This window comes from Synchiropus splendidus, chromosome 5, assembly GCF_027744825.2.
Source record: "Synchiropus splendidus isolate RoL2022-P1 chromosome 5, RoL_Sspl_1.0, whole genome shotgun sequence".
Lineage (NCBI taxonomy): Eukaryota > Metazoa > Chordata > Actinopteri > Syngnathiformes > Callionymidae > Synchiropus > Synchiropus splendidus.
The window spans coordinates 3,589,968-3,614,013 of NC_071338.1; positions in this window are offsets into that span (position 1 = coordinate 3,589,968).

The window sequence follows — 24,046 nt, forward strand, 5'->3', positions numbered from 1 at the left end:
CTTCATACATAAATTCACCATTCATATTCCAACCGTCGCCGTTTGTGGATATCCTCTGGATAATGTATTCAGCATTTCTTCGAGCTTTTGACGGAAGGCTGTTTAGAATATCCTTACCCACGACGTCCGTTACAGAGGGTGTTTTTAGAACGCTTTGGTCGCGACTGTCAGAGTCGTGGGGATGATCTCCGTCTCGTTGTAAAGTCAGAGTTACTCTCCTTTGGTCTCTCTGATCCTGTTTTGTAAAGGTTAAATATCTCTGCAATAGACCATCATACTGTTTAATCTTCTCATATGAGTTTAACTGAGAATCATTTAGAACGGTCCTCATCTTCTCATTCAATTCGTCTTCGGCTGTTTCACGGATGTCAGAGGATGGGCGTGATAACTGGTTAATTTGCTTAGGAGAGACGAGATACATTTTCTGGACAGTCTTCATGGCGTTTTACTTCTTTACAAGTCCTCCTATTAGATTTCCAATGATTGGAACGGCAGCCGCTAGCAACGGCAACAGGAATCCACCCGATTGCTTTTTAAGAATCCTTCGTTTACGCTTCACGCACGCTTTTTTTTAGCCAAGAGTCTGATGTTTTTCTTCTGATTTTTCAGTTTTTTTAACTGAGCTTGCGACAATGGTACATTCCCCTTCAAAACATTCAGGGCGATCTCGCAAAGAGCTTGAATAAAGTCCCGAGAACTACGCATTAAAATGTCTTTACGTTTCTTTGACGGAGCGTGGTATAGTTCCTTAAGTAAACCAGCGTTTATTTTTATACGCGCTGACATAACTTAAGCAGACGTTTTTGGTATGTACACAGTGTGACGCTCGTGAGGAAGTATCCCAGTCCTTAGTCTGTAGCGTTCTGGACATGAGGGTGTTAGATCAACAATTAAGTACCCGTGAGCGTCGGCTGTAGCATCTTCAAAGCTTTCTAGAAAGAAAGCTCTTTGAGACGGGTAAATCTGTTGAGCAAGAACTTTTATCTGCATTTGATCGCGAGGATTCTTAAACAATACAAAGTAATTGCTATTCAGACTAATAGTACGACTATATTTACCACGATGAAATAAGTTTTGCGTCAGCATTATAACACTCATATTTTTATGATGTCTGTACTGCGTAAAAACACGGACAACCTCTGGGTTTTCAGAAGCTTCAAAAATAACATCGTCAAGAATAATCAAATGTTTTCTATCAGTAGGAAATACATCTTCATTTTCAAAAGATTCAGGTAAACCTTCAATGAATTTGATATTTTTATTCATCTTTTGCAACTCAGTGCAAAACCCGAAAGGTTTGGTTGTGCCGTCCGAAAACAAGCGCCTCTTATCGTACACGACCCGGAGTTTTTTCGTAACTGATCTGTTTTTTAAAGTGATGTTCTTTTTTATCCCTGACAATGTTGTGTTGACGGGTCTCAAGCACGCCGTCAGGAGAATACTGTAAAAACAAGTCATCCAGTGTCACCACAAACAATGGGGGAACCCTTTACACATGACTGTTAGATTGTGGATGAAAAGTTTGAGGCCATCCTGAAAGAGGGATCATTGTTCAAGTTTTTTGATCCTCAGATTATCAATTAATGTGTTAATATTCTTCTGCGAGACGTACGGTTACTCTCTCCTCACTGGCATCAACAAGAAATATCTGTAAGGTCTCCTGCTGGTCCAGAACTCAATCATTGTTTCTCTGAATGAGCACCTTTGAACACGTGTAACTTGTTGAATCGCCCAGGTTCTAGGTCTAAACTGAGGATACCATGTATTGTTGTACTTGTTATTTAGAAACAATACAATACAAGGGACCTGCCATGATGTATGGTTGAGAGACTGCTACACAGGCAGACAAGCAGAGTCACATGTGTCTGAATTGATGGCCTGGTTTTCATAGGCGGAGTGAGCATCTAAGATCAAGATGGAGGTCGCCGATTTGTGATGGCTACTAGTGAGGAAAGGGTAAAATGAAGTCATACATCAAAGATTTTACAAGCTACTCACAAACATTCAACATAAATATTTGCCTGCATTCAACTTTTAATTTTCAACTTTTATCATTTCTATCTTTTGCAGGAGATAACTATTCCATCATTTATGTTTAAAGCACATCATAGTGAGAATATATTACAACAGCATTAGATTTAGCTCTTTCAAAATTTCAGATTTTGTTCAAGGATATTGTCGGTATCCATTTGCTTTTGGAATTAATTGAGATTCCTTGCAGAAGTATCCTTTTGACGCAAATGTTGACAGTAACGTTTGAAAATCGTAACATGGTCCTGGAAATTGCAGCACCTTCAAGAGTTTCTCCCCAACCAACAGAAACACTACATCATTACAAAATAAAACCCAAAAAGTACTGTAGTAACATGCAAACATGAACCTCAGTCTACACTTTGACTCCAAAGGTCCAGTGGAAAAGCCTCATAGAACTTCATATCCAATATGTGTTCCTTCCTTCCGTTTAAAGTTCTCGTATGAGTTGTTGATGAGGTGTTTATAAGATGTTCATACAAATTCTACCAAGAAGAACACACCCAAACCAATAACAAGCATTGTCTCGGAGTTGTAAGTGATATGTTCATCAATTCCGCATTTACCTACGGATGCGTAGATCCAACAAGTCCAACATTCCCCCTCTGTGGGACAAATAAGGGGCACTCTGTGCTCAAGATTCAAGATTGTATTAATCACCGTAGTCACCCTCGACATTTTGGGTCTTCTCATTTTAAATCTTAATCTCATTATATCACTTTCGCCCTCTTATGGGCAGAACGGCGAATTTTGCCACCGTTTTTAAAAAAAGTGCATCAAGGCTTATTTTAGGAGCGAGGTACTAGTCATTGGCTGTATACGTTGAACGAAGGCGGCCTGAGTATGATCCGGGACATCTTCCCATAGGATTGGATATTGGGTCACCAAGCGTTATCAGGATGTGTTCACAAACATGCTTTCATGCGTTTGCAGACATTCACTCGGTTAAAATTCAATTTGAGTGAAAAATGAGACATAATCACACTGTTGCTTTCAAAAATTTTTGTTAGCTTTGTTAGATTGTTTTTTTTTTGTTGTTGTTGTTGTTTCTCAGGTGTTCTTTCTATGGAGTTTCTATTCTTTCCCTTCACTATGAACAAAGTTGTTCTTTGAAGTAGATTCTCATATTTACTTTTCTGATATTTTCTATGTGCATATTCCGTCGTATGCAGTTACACTTTAAAACTTAACTGACTGATGGATAGATAGGTAGATGCAAGTTCATAAAAAGGAATAAAAGCCTTCTGCAGGATTCAGTGCCTCATTGAGAGACTACTAGCGTAAAAAAAAAAAAAAAAAAATGCTTCCGCGCAATCCGTACACCTTGTGAATGTAAACAAATAGAAGATAAAACACTATTCAGCTTGAAGATATGTAAAGAAAATGTAGGTCTAGGACGATTAAAAATGAAAAACTGAATGTATGTCAGAAACTACAATGTCAACCCTGTGATTTGTTGTTTGTCAGTTAGAATTGGCAGTGATTAGTAAAAAAGCTTTACTTGTAAAAAAAAATATATATATTTATATATATATTTCATACTATTTCGTGAAAAAAGCGGGGTTTGTGACTGGTAGCGAAAATAAAAAGCTCTTGACATCTCAAAAGTTATACATCTTTTATTTTTTCAAATTTGACAAATGGCTGAACAAATGAAAAAAGTTTGTTAAAATTTTTAAATAAACTATATCTAGTTTCTAATAATATTCATCTATTTATCCTATCGTAGATGGTTGTACAAAAACGTCAGGCTTTAGTTCAGGATTAGTAATACAATTTGTGTAAGCAGACAGTTTCAGGTAAATGAAAAGATTAAGAAGATTGAGAACATGCCAACATGCTCGTACATACTAAAATGGCTTGTTGTCTTATAGTGAGAATGGTATGTCTTAAATTTGATGCACGTGTGTGTGTGTGTGTGTGTGTGTGTGTGTGTGTGTGTGTGTGCTGAAAAAAACTTTATTTGTTGTTTTTTCAAACAATTCAATTTCTGGTACTGACAATTAGAAGTTTTTAACAGTGAAACAGATATTTGAGATTCTAATGGATGGAGAAAAGCTTGAAGTAAAAGGAAAAATGTACTTACAGGCTTCAGTGCGTCGGTTAGATTTTATAAGATGAACAACCAGCCTACCAAAACTATTCTTTTATGGTAACTTGCGAACACAGACAAAACAGACAAGACAAAAACAGGTTCACGAACCTACAATGTCAACCAGTTTAATTTGCCAGTTGTTTGTTTTTAAAACACTGAAAAAAAAAGTTTTAAAATTTGAGACACAGTTGATAAATAATAATAAAATAATAAAAAAAATATGAAAATACAATATCTGAATTTGTTCACATGCCTTACTTCAGCATTAAAATTTTGTGAAAATGAACAACAGAAACACTGTTTTTTAAAATGGAAAGATTTAATTTAAACACATTTCGATTTCGACTCTGGTTACTTTTTTATAATTCTCAATTCATACATTCATAGTTTCACCTCAGCTCGAAGCATGTTAGTCTCTGGATCTGATCTAAATATCACATATGATGATGGAGTAATTGCGTCATTGAGTTTCCTCCGGCTGGGCGCACCCTTAGAGATAGGGTGAGGAGTTCGGTCATCCGGGAGGAACTCGGGGTGGAGCCGCTGCTCCTCCACATGGAGAGGAACCAGTTGAGGTGGCTCGGGCATCTGATCCGGATGCCCCCTGGACGCCTCCCTGGGGAGGTGTTCCGGGCATGTTCTACCAGGAGGAGACCCCGGGGAAGACCCAGGACTCGCTGGAGATATTATGTCTCCGGTCTGGCCTGGGAACGCCTCGGGATCCCCCGGGATGAGCTGGAGGAGGTTTGTGCGGACCGGAAAGTTTGGGCTTCCCTGCTCCGAATGCTGCCTCCGCGACCCGACCCCCGAACACAAAATGCACACTACAAAACTAACATGTCGCACCGTACTGCTCCCGCATTTGGCTATTTTCACCTGAAAATACAGAATAAAGACACATTTAAATCAATGAAAAGCATGGCTTGTAATATACACATTTTAGCCACTCGTAAGGCAAAAAAAAATAGAATAAAATAAAATTAAGGGTTAACATACTTTGGATATTTCTACACTACTCGTCTGACTAGCGATAGCATCAAGTATAAATGAATGTTCATTCAATGAATGTTCTGTCCCTCCTACATTGTAGATGTGTTACATGACAAGTTATAGGACGTTTGTATAGCTATTATATCGCATTGCTTCACAATTGTTACATTGCAGGAACACATTCAGTCATTTCATCTTGCATGATACAGGGATTGAAAAGAAGCAGAGTGAAGAACAGTTCTTGTAACTTATTCTCACTTTCCCTCATTTTTGCCACAGTGTTTGCGTGTCGCTGTGTGTGTGTGTTAACTTTGTTGTGTGTTACAGTACATTTTGTGCTTGTGTTCAGTATGTATGTATTAGTGTTGAGTAGTAACTTCTCGAAGGCTCAAACGTTGTGTTGCTCAGTCTGGTCTGATCTAAATGTCACAGCTAATGATGAAGTAATTTTGTACTGCTTGCACGTTTGATTGTTTTACCCCTAAATTACAGGGTACAGTACAAACAAAAAGTAGTCGTTTTTTTACCTTTAGTGTGACTAGATTTTTTTCGAAAAGCATGACTCAGTCAAGCAACGACTGATGAAAATAGAATGTTTCTATATTTTATCGTCTGACTTGAAACAGCATCATGTAACTTTAAAATAATAAAATCTCTGTTTGTTCCAGCTCCAGAGGTCCTTCTATCGCCACCAGAAGGTTATCGGCTGACTCGAATCTAATATTAGAAGAGACAATGCATGTAGTACATAATATCATGAGATATTAAGAGCAGCTTATAATTGATCAAATATATTTACCTGTATCACTCTGCGTTAAATGAACATCACCCAGATGGGTAATAATTCCTATAAAAGTAGAGATGAATATGATAAACCAACATGACAAAGTTTTTATAATAGCTTTTTATATTCACCTATAAGCATCCGTGGCTAGACTGGTATCTATTGAAGGGAGCACCGCCGTCGGATCCGCGTGTACGCCACCGTCTTCAAAAGTTGGTCGCATTAGCTGCTCGAATAATGAAATCTTTTTACCTGTATCACTCTGCGTTAAATGAACGTCACACAGATGAGTGACGACATCTGTCAATGAAAAAAGACATGGTACGTGATAAACATGGCGTAACGTTTTTATTATACTTATATATGTAAATGTAGATACATAGATATACATATATGTATATACATATATGTACTGTATACTGTATAGATATAGATAGATAGATAGATAGACAGATAGATAGATAGACAGATAAATATTCACCTACGATGTGCAGAGGAAGAGGCGTCCATGCCAAGTCTGGAGTCGTTTGGAGAGGTGGCTGAGGTTCTGGAAGGTCTGGTCAACAGCAAAGGTTACCCCTGAACTGGTGTAAAATGTGGTCTGAATCAGGGTCACCTAAATACTCCGTTTGTGTGGGCAGGGCCTAGGTGACGCCTTTGTTGATTTGAATACTTCAAAACAATAGGGAGGAAGAGCCCAGTGTCTGCTAGGTAGCTAAGAGGTGTGAACTGACCCTCCACCAAATGGCACAATTTGAAAAGGAAGGTCTACAGGTGGGGCGGCCTGGGTGTGAACTCGGCCTAAACAACGTTATCTGAAAGACAATGAGGTCTGCCTTCAAATTGTCTCTTTTGAAGATTCAATCGTGTGGGAAAGAACTCACGTCTCCCCTGCAAATTAACCGATTATCACAGACTCTGTTTCAGTGTCTGAGAAAGAGTCAAGCATAATACCTGCATAATACCTGTTGTTAAGCTGTCTGAAGTGTTTTTTGAAAGTTATCCACATTTTTATGTTTGGCGTTCCGAAACCCACCTTATCTCAGGCTGAAAACGCGTTTTCTGCATTGTGCCACAACTTCTCAGCGAAGAATCAAAACATAAAATTTTCACATCCCGCTATAGCAGAAACTTTCTATCTCGTAGTTGCACATCAAATCTAAGCGGTCTGAAGTGTTTTCCAAAAGTTATCAACATCTTTATATTTAGCGTTCCGAAACCCACCTGATCTCAGGCTGAAGACGCGTTTGCTACATTGTGCAACAACTTCTCAGGGAAGCTTCAGAATATGAAATTTTCACCTCCCACTATGGAAGAAAGGGTCTTTCTCGTCGCTGTGCATCAAATCTAAGCTGTCTGAAGTGTTTTTTGAAAGTTATCAACATTTTTTTGTTTGGCGTTCCGAAACCCACCTTATCTCAGGTTGAAAACGCGTTTTCTGCATTGTGCCACAACTTCTCAGGGAAGCTTCAGAACATGACATTTTCACCTCCCACTATAGCAGAAATTGTCTTTCTAGTAGTTGCACTTCAAATCTCAGCTATCTGAACTCGTTTTTGAACGTTATCCACATTTTTATGTTTGGCCTTCTGAAACCGAACTTATCTCAGGCTCAGGTCAATCAGAAAACCACCCTCACTCGGGCTGAAAACGTGTTTTGTGCACTGTTCACTCGCTCATCAGAATAGCCTCAGAACATGAAAACATCACCTACAGCGATTGGAAAAACACTCTTTGTAGTATATTGAACACTAAACCTCTACGAATAAGGCGCTGCGACCGGCCTACTAGCAGCCGAACCTTTCCACATTTCCTGCTTCGAAGCCATGGGATGAGTTTGACAAAACCCAGGCGCTGCTATGAGGTGGATGGCAGGTTCCCGCTTGATCTCCACCCGTGCCTCATGTCATCCGCCACCCATCAATCTCATCAATCGCAGAACCTCTCTCAATCGACGAGAGATTTTGGAGATTCAATCGTTCGTCGGCGTGGTGCGCGGCCCCTCCTCCACTCACTGCCACCGCCCGGGGTGAACACCGTCGCTGGTCGAAGGGGCGGAGTGAGCCCAGCCGTCCGGATCATAGCCGCGGTGATCATTGCTGTTCCTTATGGAAAGACCTGTCAGCTGCTCTCACCTCTGCTCCCTCCAAAAGCGTAGGAAGAAAACTTTATTTCTAAAAGTAAGCATCGAAACCAAAGTCTAACTTGAATAAAAAACAAGATGCATTACGTTGGTATCGGGTCCATTTCTTCTCTGCCCAAAATTAGGCTTTGTCACTCTCCAAGTTCTCCTTCCCGTTCCAGTCAATGCGAACTCCGGCTTCAAAATTTTGTTTTCGTTTGACATCGTCTAAGGGGACCGAGCAGAATAGTAACGGCCTCTCTGCCTCCTTATCCCTGACGCCAGAACTGTCCCTGGGGAAGATTCTGGGGGCAAGAAATTCTGTTTTTACTCAGCTTCGACACAATAACAAGCATCGGCCCCAAATAACTCTTTTCCGTCTCTCAACAGATTCCGCTTCCAGCCAAAAGTCAAGAGAGTTTCAATTCTGCCATTAACTCTTCCTATTCCTCAGACTCGCCAGTTTGCTGCGAATGCCACTTCTTCAGAGGATCACACAGTAGCCGCTGCGTGCCAGACCTGCTCGGTTCTCATCTCCATCGCGCGCTCTACCCACTGAGCTAACCAGCCACAACTCTCACCATGGCCTTCAGGGATTTGAACGCCTGACCGCCTGATCACTAGACGGACGCTGTACCGACAGAGCTAACAAGCCACTACAATCTCTTTGGCTCTTCAGGGATTTGAACACCTCACCCCCTGACCACGACACAGATGCTCTACCCACTGAGCTAACCAGCCAGTTCTCACTGCATGGCACTTAAGGGATTCGAACCGCTTACCCTAACCAGCCACTGAGCTAACAAGCCACTTCCATCTCATCTCTTCCAATGGCTCTTCGGGGATTCGAACCGGTGACCCACTTCAGTGATTCCAACCCCCGAACACTAGACGAACGTTCTAGCCACTGAGCTAACCTGCCACTGAAGAGCCATCAAGAGAGAAGTGGCAGGTTAGCTCCAGAAGAGCCAAAGAGATACAAGTCGCTTATTAGCTCAGTGGTTGGCAAGCCCAGTGGGTAGAGCATCGCTCTAGTGATCATGCAGTCAGGGGTTTGAATCCCTGATGAGCTCCGGAGTGAGAAGTGGCTGCTTTCCTCTGTGGCTAGAGCGAAAGTATTGTGATCGGGTGGTCGAGGGATTGAATCTTGTTAGCCCAGTGGCTGGTTAGCTCTGGGTATAGTGCGTCCGTCTAGTGATCGTGTCGTCAGGGGTTCAAATCCTTGAAGAGCCATGGAGAGAGAAGTGGCTCTTTAGCTCAGTGTGTATAGTGTTCGTCTAGTGATCGGGGGTCAGGCGTTTCAATGCCTAAATGGCCATGGTGAGAGAGGGGTCTGTTTAGCTCAGTAGGTAGAGCGTCTGTCTCGTGATCGGGTGTAAGTTGTGCGAATCACTGAAGATCCATGGCCAGAGAACTGGCAGGTCTGCTCAGTGGGTAGAACGGCCATCTTGTGATTGGTTGGTCAGGGGTTCGAATCCCTGAAGTGCCAAGGAGAGAGAAGTGGGTAGGGCTTCCGTCAAGTGATCGGGTATGGGGGCTTACCGGTTCGAATCCCCGAAGACCCATGGAGAGAAGTGGCTGGTTAGCTCAGTGGGTAGAGCCTCCGTCTAGTGATCGGGGGGTCAGCCCCTCCAATCACCGAAGAGCCAAGCAGAGAGAAGTGGCAGTTTAGGTCCCTGAAGAGCCATGGTGACAGATGTGCCTGGTTAGCTCAGCGGGTAGAGCGTCCGTCTAGTCATCGCTTCAGGGCTTTTTACGGTCAAGGCTTTAAATCCCTGAAGTGTGATCGAGAGAAGTGGCTTGTTAGATCAGCGGGTAGAGCGTCCGTCTAGCAATGGGGGTAAGTTGTTCGAATTACTGAAGAGCAATCGATAGAGAAGTGGCTGGTTAGTTAAGTCGGTAGAGTGGCCGTCTAGTGATTGGGGTTCAGCGTTTCGAATTCCCCAAGAGCCATGGTCAGAGTTGTGGCTGGTTTGGTCAGTGGGTAGAGCATCGGTCTAGTGATCCGGGGGTCAGCCGCTCGAATCACCGAAGACCCATGGAATGAGAAGTGGCAGGTTACCTCAGTAGGTTGAGCATCCATCAAGTAATCAGGGGGTCGGGAGTTCGAATCCCTGAACTGACATGGAGACAGCAGTGGCTAGTTAATTCAGTGGCTCATTATCTCAGAAGGCAGAGAGTCCGTATAGTGATCAGAGGTGAGGGGTTCAAATCCCTGTAGTGCCATGGAGAAAGAAGTAGCTCAGTCGCTCATTGGGTAAAGCGTCCGTCTAGTGATCAGGAGGTCGGGGGTTTGAATGCCTGAACTGCGATGGAGAGAGAAGTGGCTGGTTAGCTGAGTGGCTGGCTAGCTCAGTGGATAGAGTGTCCGTCTAGTCATCAGGGGTGAGGGGTTCAAATCCCTGAAGGATAATGAAGAAAGACTTAGCTGCTTTACTCAGTGGGTAGAGTGTCAGTCTCGTGATAGGGAGATCAGGGTTTCGAAATATTCATCTTCTGAGGAATCGCTGAGCAGTGAGAGAACAATGCGTAAAATGCATTTTTGGCCATTCCGGGTGGGGGTAGGACAGAAAGCATTCACTGAAAAATTGCTGACCTCAGAAGAGACACAAAGAGATTTGGGGAAAAGAGTCTATTCGACAAGGCACAAATTTCTCTAAACCCTCCTGATGGAGGCCAGGACCAGGAGTAGAGCTCCGTTGAAAGCCACCAGCTCCAAAGGAGCCTCTTCAAGTGGCTCGAAGGCAGCTTCAGAGAGAGACTTTAATACCAATTGAAAATCCCAATAGGGTCACATGTGTCTGGAGGTGTGTCTGAGTCTTCGAGATCCCTGCATGAACTGGACTAGCAGTGGATGTTTACCCAAAGGACAGCAGTCCACACCCATATAGCATTATATGAGCTGAGTGTTAAGGGTGCTTTAGCATTTCAAATAGTGAACTGCACCTCGAGGGGCAGAGGACTGCCTGCTAACCTTGAAGTAGCCATGCTTTGAGGGGACGGCCCGGGATCGGCGGACCCCTCATAATTTCTGCCCCCTCCTGCAGGACTGTTTGCAGGACTTGAACAGGTTGCAGCACAACCTTGTGTGAGTGTGTGTGTGAGCACAGGTGGCGGAGTCACGCAGTCCGGAACACCTCCAGGGACTCTGGAACACCTATGAGGTAATACATAGGGTTAAATTTTACACTCTGGGTGGCAGGAGCTACTGCCTCGCCTTTGCCACCGTAAGCTGAAATAGAAGGTGGCATTAACGACCCCTCATATATAGAGTGTAACTTGCACTCTGGATCAGTAGGAACTGTGTTGCCTTCTTTTAGCCAATATACGGCTGAAACAGAAAGTGGCATTAACAATCCTCCATAAGTAGAGAGAAAACATTTACTGAGCAGCTGCAGTCAGGGTTCTAGTCTGAGCTGAGCAAGAAAGAATGAGTTTATTAACAAAAGAACAGAAAGTTATGCAGGAATCCGATGAATCTTGGGTCGCTGCACACTCCACAGCATTGTAATGAAGCAGATACTGGTGTTCCAGCTGGTAGCACCAGGGAGGCCTGATCAAGTGGCTTTGGAGAGTGAATTGAGGACCAGCTGCAGGTCCTAGTCGTGGCATAAAGGTCTTGAGGTCGGTCTAAGCCTTTTCACTCCTCTCATGAAACGGCTCACTTGACCATGCTCACCGACGGGGTGGCTGTCCAGACCATTGTGTAGCATCGAAAGGGCTGCTACAAAAACCCGTAATGTAGCGCTGCTACAACATTCGCTAACCAGATACTGGAGAAAAGAGAGGATTAGAGAAAGAGGTGCTGAATCTGCGGAAGCTGACTGGGTTCCACACCACCGGGAAAAAAATGTCCAATTAGCATTGTATGCTCTGACGGTTGACAGAGCTTTAGCGTTCTGAAGAGTTAATTGAACATCAGGGGGCATGTGATTAATTGTTAACCCTGGAGAAGCCGAACCTTGAGGGGTCGTCCTAGTATTGGGGGAGCTGGGGGAGCCCTCGGGGTTCCTGATGCTTGCAGATGCCCTGACCTGGATGGAGGAAACTCCCAGGGGCCTTTGATCCGCATCTGATACATCTCCGGATACCAGCTGGAGCTGGGGCTTTCTGGAGGCACGAGAATCATTCTCACTCTCTCCAGCTGAATTCTCCTCATCAGAGAAAGAAGAAGGCAAGGAGGAGGAAAGGCATATAGGAGGCCTTCTGTCCACCTTGGATGAGCCAGGGCGTCCACTCCAAGTGGAGGGTCGTTGGATCTATAGAGAGAGAACCAGAGAGGACTTTTGAAGTTCTCTCTGCGAAGCAATCCTCAGAAAGAGATGAGTCTTTAGATGAAGATGTCCTGCTTGCCTCTGAGAGGTTTGGAGGGCGGCAGAGAACAGAATCACAGACAGACAGAGCATTAGACATCGCGCGAGGGAGCTGAGAACAGAGCCGGCATGCAGTGCCTACTAAGTGATCCTCTGAAGAGGTCCATTCGCTGTCCAGTGGCGACCCCTGCTGGAAACTGGCGAGTCTAAGGAATAAGAAGAGTTAATGGCAGAATTGAAACTCTCTCGACTTTTGGATGGAACCAGGATCTGTTGAGAGATGGGAAAGAGTTATTTGACGCCCATGCTACTTATTGTGGCGAAGCTGAGGAAAAACAAAACTTCTTGGCTCAAGAAACTTCACACGGACAGTTCTGGCATCAGGGTTAATGAGGCAGAGAGACTATACTATTACTATACTGCTCGGACTCCTGAGACGATGTCAAACAAAAACAAATTTTGGAAGCCAGAGAGCTGCCACTCGAGTTTGCACTGACTGGAACCGGAAGAGAACTTGGCAGGTGATAAACCCTAATTTTGGGCAGAGACAAAACAGAACCGATACCAAAGTAAAGCATATTATTTTTTTATTCAAATTAGACTTTGCTTTAGATGCATAATTTTAGATACCTTTTTCTTCCTACGCTTGTGGAAGGAGCAGAGGTGAGAGCAGCCGACTGGTCTCTCCAAGATAAGCAGCAATGATCAGGGCACCTATGATCCGGGCGGCTGTGCTCACCCCGCCCCTTCGACCAGCGACGGTGTTCCCCAAGGGCAGTGGCTGTGTGTAGGAGGGGCCACGAGCGGAACACCGCGCCGACGGAGTGTTGAGTCTCCGAAATTTCTGGTGGAGTGAGAGAGGTTCTGCGATGGATGAGCCTGTCCACAGGTGGGATGGTCACACCTCAGGAGAGAGGTCGAGCTCCAGGGGCGAGGGCATCATGCATCGCACATCGCGCATGACGGCTGAGTGAAAGGGAACGCCGCACCGCAAATCCAAAACCTCCACCTGGCAGTAAGCTCTGTTCCGCACCATGTGCGATCCCAGTGCCAGTGGAGTGTCAGAACTGTGGCGGGAATAGTCCGGATTTCTTCCAGTTGTGGGCAGACAACAAGCGGGCGTGCACCGTGTGTTGTCTCACCATGCAACACCAGCACGCCGTTAGTGAAGTGGGATGATTCTTGAACAGGCATCGGAGAGAGAGCTCAACTTCGATACGATGGGCGGCGGATGCCATGAGGCACAGGTGCAGATCAAACGGGAACCTGCCTGACTCCACCAAACGGAACTCATCCAACTCTGGGAACAGAGTCTCCGGATCCACGTCAGAGCAGCGCCTGGCTTTCGTCAAACTCATCCCATGGCTTGGAAGCAGAAAATTGTGGAACGGTTCGGCTGTTTGTAGGCCTGTCGCAGTGCCCTTTTCGGAGAGGATTAGTGTTGAATATACGAGAAAAACTGTTTTTCCGATAATTGCAGGTGAAATTTTCATGATTCGAGTAACCCCTCTAAGCAGTGAGTGACTTGTGCAGAAAGCACGTTTTCAGCCCGAGGGACTGTGGTTTTCAGAACAACATAAAAATGTTGATAACTTTATCTTAGGTATGAGTTTTTAGCAAGAAAGAAAGTGGTTTCGCACAGGCAAAATGAAATTGTTCATAACCCCCTGAAATACAGTTCAGAAATGTAAGTTTAGGGTTGTATATACTAGAAAGAGTCTTTTTCCTATAGTTGCTCGTGATATTTTCATGTTCTGAGGCTATTTTGATCAGTGAGTGAACAGTGCAGAAAACGCATTTTCAGCCCGAATGACAGTGGTTTTCAGACCAACAAAAATAAAAATGTTACCTCGCTCAAAACACTTCGGACATGTTGAATTTGTTCGGCACCTACTAGAAAGATTGCTTCCGCTATAGTGCCAGGTGAAATTTTGATGTTCAGAGGCATCCCTGAACAGTGAGTGAACAGTGCAGAAAACGTGTTTTCAGTCCGAGAGAGGCTCGGATTCTGACCAGGAAAAAAATAGTTGATAACCCCATGAAATATATTTCAGAAATGTAGGTTTAGTGTTAATTATATTAGAAAGCGTGTTTTTCCTATAGTTGCAGGAGAAATTTTTATGTTCTCAGGTATCCCTGAGCAGTGAGTGAACAGTCCGTAAAATGCGTTTTCGGCCAAATAAAAGGTGGTTTAAAGACCGACAAAAATAAAAATGTTGATAACTCTCGGAAATCACTTTAGACATGTTGAATTAGTTCATCACCCAGTAGAAATTCCATTTATGTTATAGAGGCAGTTGCAATTTTCATCTTCTGTGGAATCGCTTAGCAGTGAGTGAACAGTGCGTAAAAAGTGTTTTCAGACAAAGAGAAAGTGGGTTTCGGACCGTCAAAAATAAAATTGTTTATGACCCTTTAAAAACAGTTCAGAAATGTATGTTTAGTGTTGAATGTACTCGAAAGAGTGTTTTTCTAACAGTTGCAGGTGATATTTTCTTGTTCTGAGTGTATTCTGATAAGTGAGTGCACTGTGCAGAAAACTCTCCAGGCTCGGTTTCTGACCAGGAAAAAAAAAAGTTCAAAACTCCCTGAAATACAGTTCAGAAATGTAGCTTTAGTGTTAATTTTACGAGAAAGAGTGTTTTTTCTATAGTTGCAGGAGACATTTTCATGTTCTCAGGCATCCCTGAGCAGTGAGTGAACAGTGCATAAAACACATTGTCAGCCAAAGGAATGGTGGTTTAAAGACCGGTAAAAATAAAAATGTTGATAACTCTGTTAAATCACTTTAGTCAGGTTGAATTAGTTCTGCACCCAATAGAAATGCCTTTTTTTATTGTGGCAAGTGAAATTTTCATCTTCTGAGGAATCGTTGACCAGCGAGTGCACAGTATGTAAAACCCGTTTTCGGCCCGAGTTGTCAGAATCGACAAATAAAAAAATGTTATTATCACTCTGAAATCACTTCTGTCATGTTGAATTAGTTCTGCAACTACTAGAAATACCACTTCTGGTGGAAATTCAGTTGAAATTTTCTTGTTCTGAGGCATCCCTGAGCAGTGAGTGAAGGTGTAGAAAACGCGTTTTCAGCGCGAGATATCCGACCAAAAAAAAAATAAAATTGTTGATTACACCCTGAAAATAGTTCAGTAACGTGGATTTAGTGCGGAATATATTCAAAAGAGTCTTTTTCCAACAGTTGCAGCTGATATTTTCATGCTCTGGGACTATTCTGATCACTGTGTGAACAGTGCAGTAAACAGGTTTTCACCCAAGCGAAGGTCGTTTTCGGAATCGACAAACATTAAAATGTTATCACTCTGAAACCACTTCAGACATGTTGAATTAGTTCGGCACCTACTAGAATAACAGCTTCTGATATAGTGCCAGGTGAAATTTTTATGTTCTGAGACAGCCCTGAGCAGTGAGTGAACAGTGCAGAAAACGCGTTTTCAGCACGAGGGACCTGTGTCTTTCAGAACAACATACATAAAATTGTTGATAACTCTCTGAAACCACTTCAGAGACGTTGAATTTGTTCTGCAGCTACGAAAAAGACCCCTTCTGCTAAGCTGGTGTGCGCTCATGACTCCTGTTTGGACCTGGCTAGAATCAACGAGTAGTCCAAGTATGTCAGAATCCGCAGACGCTGTCTTCTAAGTGGTTTGAGCAACGCCTCCACGCACTTGGCGAATTTACGAGGCACAAGACACTGGAGACCGTGTTGTGGAAGTAGGAGTCTGCAAGATCTATGGAGGTCATCCACTCTCACACTCTGACACACTCCAGGAGTCTGCTGGTAGTCCGGAACCGCTGTCTGGTCATAAATTGGTTGAGGAGACTGAGATCCAGAACAGGTCTCCACTCTCCTGTCTTCTTGGATTCCAGGAAGTACCTGGAGTAATAGCCAGTGTAAGAGGATCGCATTGGTACTAGCTCGATTATTTCCTTTGACAGGAGAGCGTGGTCCTCCTCCATCAGACATGTTGTTTCTTTGAGTTCACTCAGGTCCACGTGGTGTCGCAGAACCTGGAGGTTGACTGTGAAACTGAAGGGCGTGTCAATGATCGAGTATATTCTTGATCCATATGGGCAGGTGAGGACACAGGCGCTTTCAATTCAGAAGATACTCTGTCATGATAGGCGGCCTGAGCACAGGAGCGGACCCGGCCTCCAGGGCGGGTACAAGACGAAAGGGTCGTCGATGATCAGCGCCTACTCCTCTGGGGACTTCAGGTCCGGCTGGTTCTTCAAAAATAGATTCGCTTTTGTCAGCTGAGCCGTCAGAGGAAGTACCCCAAACTTGCAGTGTACCTGGATCTGACACTGCAATTCTCCTAAGATGGAGCCCCGAGGTACCGGCCCAATCATCCTCAGAAAGAGATGACTCTCTAGATGACAACGTCCTGCTTGCCTCTGAGAGGTTTGGAGGGCTGCAGAGTCACAGACGGACATCCCATCAGACATCGCACGAGGGAGCTGAGAACAGAGCAGGTCTCGCACGCAGCGCGGTGGCTTTCGCGGTCCTCTGGCGACCCCTGCTGGAAACTGCCGAGTCTGTGGAATCAGAAGAGTTAATGGCAGAATTGAAACTCTCCTGACTTTTGGTTGGAAACGGAATCTGTTGAGAGACGGGAAAGAGTTATTTTACGCCTACGCTTCTTATTGTGCCGAAGCTGAGGAAAAACATAACTTCTTGGCTCCAGATACTTCCAAAGGATGTCAGGGATAAGGAGGCAGAGAGTCTGTTACTATACTGCTTGGTCTCCTGAGACAATGTCAAACGAAAAAAAAAAAAATGAAGCCAGAGTTCGCACTGACTGGAACCGGAAGAGAACTTGGCAGGTGATAAACCCTCATTTTGGGCAGAGAAAAAACAGACTCGATACCAAAGTAATGCATCTTATTTTTTATTCAAGTTAGACTTTGGTTTAGATGCATACTTTTAGATACAAAGTTCTTTCTACGCTTTTGGAGGGAGCAGATGTGAGAGCAGCCGACTGGTCTCTCCAAGAGGAGCAGCGATGATCAGCGCGGCTATTATACGGCTGTTCCTCCCGGGCAGCAGCTATGTGTGGAGGAAGCGCTGCGAGTAGAGCACCACGCCGATGGACTGTTGAATCTCCAAAATCTCAGGTGGAGTAAGAAAGGTTCTGTGATGGATGAGCCTGTCCATGGAGCTCATAAAGAGCGCAATGATGTTCTCAAGTGCTATGAGCCGGTTGCCGACAGCGTAGACGCCATTCTACTGTGCGAAAGTGGCTCTGTCAACGCCGGGTGGGATGGTCCCTCCTCAGGGGGGGCTCCGTACCTGACCACGTGCGGGCCTAGTGCCAGTGGAGTTTCAGAGCTGCACCGGGAATAGTCCGGATTGAATTGGACTAGCAGTGGATGTTTACCCAACAGACGGCAGTCCACACCCATTTGGCATTATATCCTTTGAGTGTTGCAGTTGCTTTAGGATTTCGAATAGTGAACTGCATTTCGGGGGACAGAGGACTGCCTGCTAAGCTTGAAGTAGCCACACTTTGAGGGGACGCCCCAGGATCGGAGGTCCGCTCATAATTTTTGCTAGGAATATTACACCAGCCTTTCTACTTCACTGGAAGTGCCAGGGCACTCCGCAAAATGTGATTGTGAAATTACAGAGGCGTGAGTGAGTGACTCTGTAATTGTGAAATTGCAGCCGAAGCTGGCGCATCTGGCACAACAAGAGAAGAAGCTTGAGACCTGAAGACGAGCGGAGTGCCTTGTCTGGACCATGAAAACTTCAGGCAGGACTGAGGTCTCATCGCAGTCAGGGGAGAATGATTGCCGCGTGCCGTGACGCGCTGGTCTTTCATAGCTAGTGATGCCGACATCCTCCTATTCACGGGAGCAACGCCATTTAGCTTCAGTCGAGCACCGAGGCATGTTGGACTTCATGCGGTAAACTGCAGGGTCGCCGTCTCCCTGTAAATTCTTACCGGTCACATGCACACCCGGAGTCGGCGAATCTGGCACATCAAGCGATGAAGCTTGAGACTTGAAGAGGTGCGGAGCGGCTCATCTGGACCACGGAAACTTCTGGTAGGACTGAGGTCTCGTTGCAGTCACGGCAGAGACTTGTCGCATCAGCGCAGGAGCGGATTTAAAGGCAGGTGACTCAGCGCTTGTCATGCTCCGAGCGTGGACGTCGGAATCTTCGGCAGCAGCTTCTCCCCGGGCAGTCAGCTGACCGGAGGAAATTTCTGTTTGTGTGGAAAATTTGCTTTAAATAAAACAATTGCTTGAAGCATAGTATTTGCGTTTTTTTTTATTTTTATTTTTTTATTCGTATTGAATTCGCTCCTTCCAGCGCCTCGGCCTCGAGCGCTAATCCGGGCCTTGTCGCCTGGGGTCCTGTCCGCGAACCTGGTGACACTGCTCAATGATGGTCCGGACATTTGATTCGTTCTCCCAAGTGGGTTGAAGTGACACACCCTGTGATAGCCGAAGCGGAAAGGAAAACACACAGGAGGTATCAACACAGCAGGTTTTATTCACGGTTCCAACTTCCAACAAACCGGATGATGACACGGCAACATAACAAGAGCGCCCCCAAGTTGTGACCCCAAATAATCCCATGACACATCATAACACCTCTTCGCCAAACTGTTTTCTTCCAACTTCACTCCCAAAACCCATGTCCCCAAAACCACCATAAACACTTGGGTAAGCCTAAAACTTAATAAAATAATAAAACAGTCATAAAATAGAATGCAACTTAAACGACTAACCCAAAACAAAACAAAACAAAAACATGCCTCTTTACGCTAAAGAATAAGAAAATTGCAAGCACCTTGGTCCAAAACTTTTATCTCCTATTCCACTTTTTGAACATTGTCATTCAGATACACTGGGGGATTCCTGTTCTTTTGTGGTCGTACTCTTCCTTGAGACGGTGAGCATACCAGATCACTGTCGGTCTGCTTTTTTTTTTTTTTTTTTAGACTGACTTCTTCACTGTTCCCTTCACTTGTCTCAGTCTCCAGTGAGATCCCATCCCCAAGTGGATTCTCCACTTTGACATCCTCCACAGTGGGCGCGGAGGATGTCTGACCTGTTAAAATGGACAGTTTCCCACTGAAAACCTGGTCTACGAGTCTACGCAGTTTGCCCATTTCCCAGCACCATTGTGTAGGAGACTGGTCCTGTGCATTCCTGTATTAACCCTGGAACCCACTTAGACCCATAACCATAGTTTTTTGTGAACATCCGGTCACCTGTCTGAAAACTTCTGAACCGAGCATGTTGATCATGCTGAACTTTCTGGTTTGCCAGTTTCAGTTCCACTTTCGTCTTCAAATTTGGGTATATCAGATCCAACATGCACCTCAACTTCCTCCCCATCTGATAACTGAATAAAGCTCTACTCAGTTTGGTTTCCGGAGAATCACCGGATGTTTTTTTCATCAACTATTTGAACGTTTGTATCGCTCTCTCTGCCATCCCATTAGAAGAAGGATGATACGGTGCTGATGTGACATGAGTGATCCCATTGCGTGCCAAAAGCTCTTTAGTGTGTTCGCTCACAAAACACTGGGCATTATCTGACACTATCATTTCTGGGATACCATGAGTGCTGAAACTGGCCCTCAAGCAGTTCACAGTAGCCACTGCAGATGCTGATGAAACAGGGTAGACCTCCAACCACTTTGAATGTGCATCAATCACCACCACTGCTTCAACATCAGACCACATCCTGTTTCCGGAATCACCACACAGCACCCCCACAGTACACACCCATCTTGTACATTCAGCTCCTGTTGCTTCATAGTGTATGGCCTGAAAGCAACATCGAGGTTACAGGGCCACCCTCTGAGTATGTATTCACGGACTGGTGCGAGTACGGGGTCTTCACTGGTCCACGATGGTTACGAAGCTCTTCCGAGTTGACCACTGAACTCTGATCCTGCTCTACCATCAATACCTGGTCTTCTGAGTCTGGATCCCCAGTTTTCTCTGGAAGTGGAAGTCTACTGAGAGCATCTGCGTTTGCATTGTCCTGTCCACGTCGGTACACCACGGCATATTCATTTGCTCTTAACAGAATAGCGCATCTCATGATCCTCTGAGAACTCATGTGTGGCACAGCTTTTCCTTCATGAAACAGACTGATTAAGGGCTTATGGTCTGTGTACAAATCACAAATTTACATCCACACAAATATTTGTGGAAGTACTGCACCCAAAAAATAACTGCTGATAACTCCCATCTTTATCCAACTGCGAATAGTTTTTTTGTGCTGCTGTGAGTGTGCGTGAGGCATATCCAATAGGCTTTTCTGCTCCCTTTTCCAGCCTATGTGCCAAGACTGCCCCCACCCCATAAGGTGAGGTATCACATGACAGTGCCAGTTCTTTTTGTTCATCATAATGAACCAACACTTAAACGCTTTGTTGTAACTTTTTTGCCTGCTTAAAAGCCTCTTCTTGCTCAACCTCCCACCTCCGTTTCTCATCTTTCCTCAGTAACTTGTGTAATGGAGAGAGCACAGTAGACAAGTTTGGCAAGAATTTGTTATAAAAGCTTAGCAGACCTAGAAAAGCTTTAACCCTCATATTATGCTTAGGGTCAATTTGACCGATATCCGTTTTTGTGTTGAAAAAAGTAGTGGTTATCCTGACTTTTTCTTCATGAAATCTTGTGACTTTTCCTCATCAAGGGTCATGAGAGAGAAGAAGGATACACCAAAATGTCAAAATTGTTTGATTTATGGCCCTGGAGATAATAAAACACCTCCCCTTCCGGAGGTAATAAAACCACCCCTCCCCCTTTTTATATAAAAAAGAAATTCAAATAATAACCCCTCCCCTTTTTTATATAAAAAGAAATTAAAATAATAACCCCTCCCCTTTTTATATAAAAAGAAATTAAAATAATACCCCTCCCCCTTTTTTATATCAACAGGGAATTAAAATTATAACCCTCCCCCTTGTTTTATGACAGGAAGGGTAATAATTAACCCTATCATTCCTTGTTTTATAACAGGAAGGAAAATAACAAAGGGAGGGTTCTGACCGCTGAATAAACATCGACCTGTGTGTATATATATGTAACCTTCAGACCGTCGCAAGGAGCAAGGAACCGGCAAACACAACCAACTCGCAATGTCTATCCCTACAACGGCGCGTGGATCACCAGTGATCAGCGAGACAGCTGTGACTGTTATTGAGGAGCCGTGGATGGGTGCTGGGGCTCCCCGTAAATCTGTAATGTACCTACGGCGTACGCAGGCGCCGCCCGGGGAATCGTTGCAGGATGAGTGGTCTCTAGAGCCTTACGGACGTTGAGGGAGATGGGGGTACGCGTTTAAGTATGAAACACCTGAATTGTACATTTATCAACTGGATGACAACGAAACCTTGAGTGCCTATACGGAGATGGCCGTGTTATCGTCTAACGACTGGGGTGTGCTGAGAGAGGTGAAGCCGGAAAATTTTCCAAGGGCTGAAGAAGAAGAAGAACAACAACAACGTCAGAAGGCTGGAGCTGTGTCTAACAAACCTGATCGAACGGAGAGGATGCCGTCCTTCGTGGCTATATGGCTGGCTAAAATCTCAGGATCAGGACGATGGTCCTTCAGAGCCCTCCATAAAGTATCAACAGGAGTCACGGGTGAAGAAGAAGAAGATTTCGTCCTGGAGTATTTTAATTCTGATTGCGGTGTATTTCGTACTCTGTAAACCATACCTTTGGATGCTTGGAGTGAAAAAATCCGCGAGATTTCTGCAAAAATCGACGGCCTCTTCTACCATAGCCGCTTATGGGTTGATACCCTTGTGTTGAAAAAAGCACTGACCTTTTAGTCCCGCCCTTTGGACCGCCTACTGGCTGGCGGTTGTTATAAAGAGGGTGTTTTCCAGAGCGACACCCTGCAGACGTATCCGGCGGAACAAACGCATCCAGGAAAACAATGAGGACCGAAGGTGTTCCGAGACGTATTGCCACTATCTTCCTCGGAGCTGCTACAGGCGGTGCTGGGTACGGAATGAACAACCCCTCGCCGACCCGTCTACTTCCTGTGGTAGAAGACGTTACAGGTGATGGTCATGAGTACGAGGGTTCTAACAAAGGCATGGCGGACGGAGCCTGTCCTTCATTGACCATCAAAGACGACACAGACGACTCTGATGCAAGTGAAATGGAAGACGTGGACGATGAAGAGGAACCTGTAGGGAGAGCAACAACCTCCTGTCCCGAGAACGGAACTGTCTGCGTGCATCCGCCTGCTTCATCCTCAGCTTCTCAAGACCAAGAACCAGCAGCTAATGATGAAACGGATGGATGGATAAGCGGTTTCTTCCTGAAAGCTGTAAAGACAGTTGTATTTCATCTACTAGGTAAAATCATGCGCAGATATTGGAGGGAGATCTGCTACGGCTGCCAAGTAGACCATCCGAGCCAAGTACAACACAGCTGTCTTGAAGAGATGGAGGATGATTTCTACAGCCTTAACTTCTACCCGTTGATGAAGAGACTCTGTAACAACAACTTTCTGCCTGCTATACAACACTACTTGACCCTGAATGACGTACAACCGGAGAAAATGAGAACCAAGGCTACGGCTGAGACAGTCTTGCTCGAAATGAGGTCTCCAAAATCAAGCGTCTGGAACGAATACATCAAACACGAGCCAGAGGATCTTCTAATTGAACGTCTGGAATCAGCAAGTAGAATCTGGAATAGAACGCCGGTCCTGGGCAATGTCACAAACACGAGATACCCTCGTATGTGACATTTTTTATTTTTTTTTTTTGCTTTTACTGTCTTTGTATAACTTTACGATCAAATCCTGACATAACCTGTTTAATAAAAAAACATTAAGAAGCATATTCGGATCTCGGCTCATTCATTTCTCATTTAACATGTCGGTGAAACACATCATTAAAAGTGTTTATTACAATCCTCTTCACCCCGGGAGCTACGGAGGCGCGGATCGCCTTCGTCAAGGGGTGCAGGTTGAGACTGGAAAACCAGTCAGTTCTAAATCTATTAAAGATTTTTTATCAAAACAGGATGCTTACACCCTGCATAAACCGGCCAGAGTAAACTTTCCGAGAAACAGAGTATTTGTTCACAGGCCGCTTCAACAATTCCAGGCCGACCTATGCGACATGCAGGCGTTGGCTAGATATAACGACGATCAAAATTACTTGTTGACCGTTATAGATGTATTTTCAAAGAGGGCCTATGTACGCGTTTTAAAAAGAAAGACTCCGATCGAGAGAATGAAGGCGTTCAAAACAGTGCTGGAGGAGTGCGGGACGCCTGCAAAGCTACAGACGGATGATGGGAAAGCGTTTTTTAGCAAGAGTTTCCGGGCTTTGATGGAAAGGAAGGGTGTTAATCATTTTTCAACAGCGAGTGACGTTAAGGCCTCTGTGGTTGAGAGATTTAACCGCACTCTTAAAAATCGGATGTGGAGATATTTTACAGCTAAAAACACTCTACGTGACATCGAAGTTTTACAGGATCTAGTAAAGAGTTATAATCACAGCTATCACAGTAGTATAAAAATGACACCGATGGAAGTAACTAAAGAAAATACTCTGCAAGTGTTTGACAATCTTTACATTAGACCGTCGAAAGGTCGACAGAAGCCGAAATTTAAGGAGGGCGATCATGTTAGGATATTAAAACTACGAGGTATATTTGACAAAAAGTATGAGCAGAGTTTTACAGGCGAG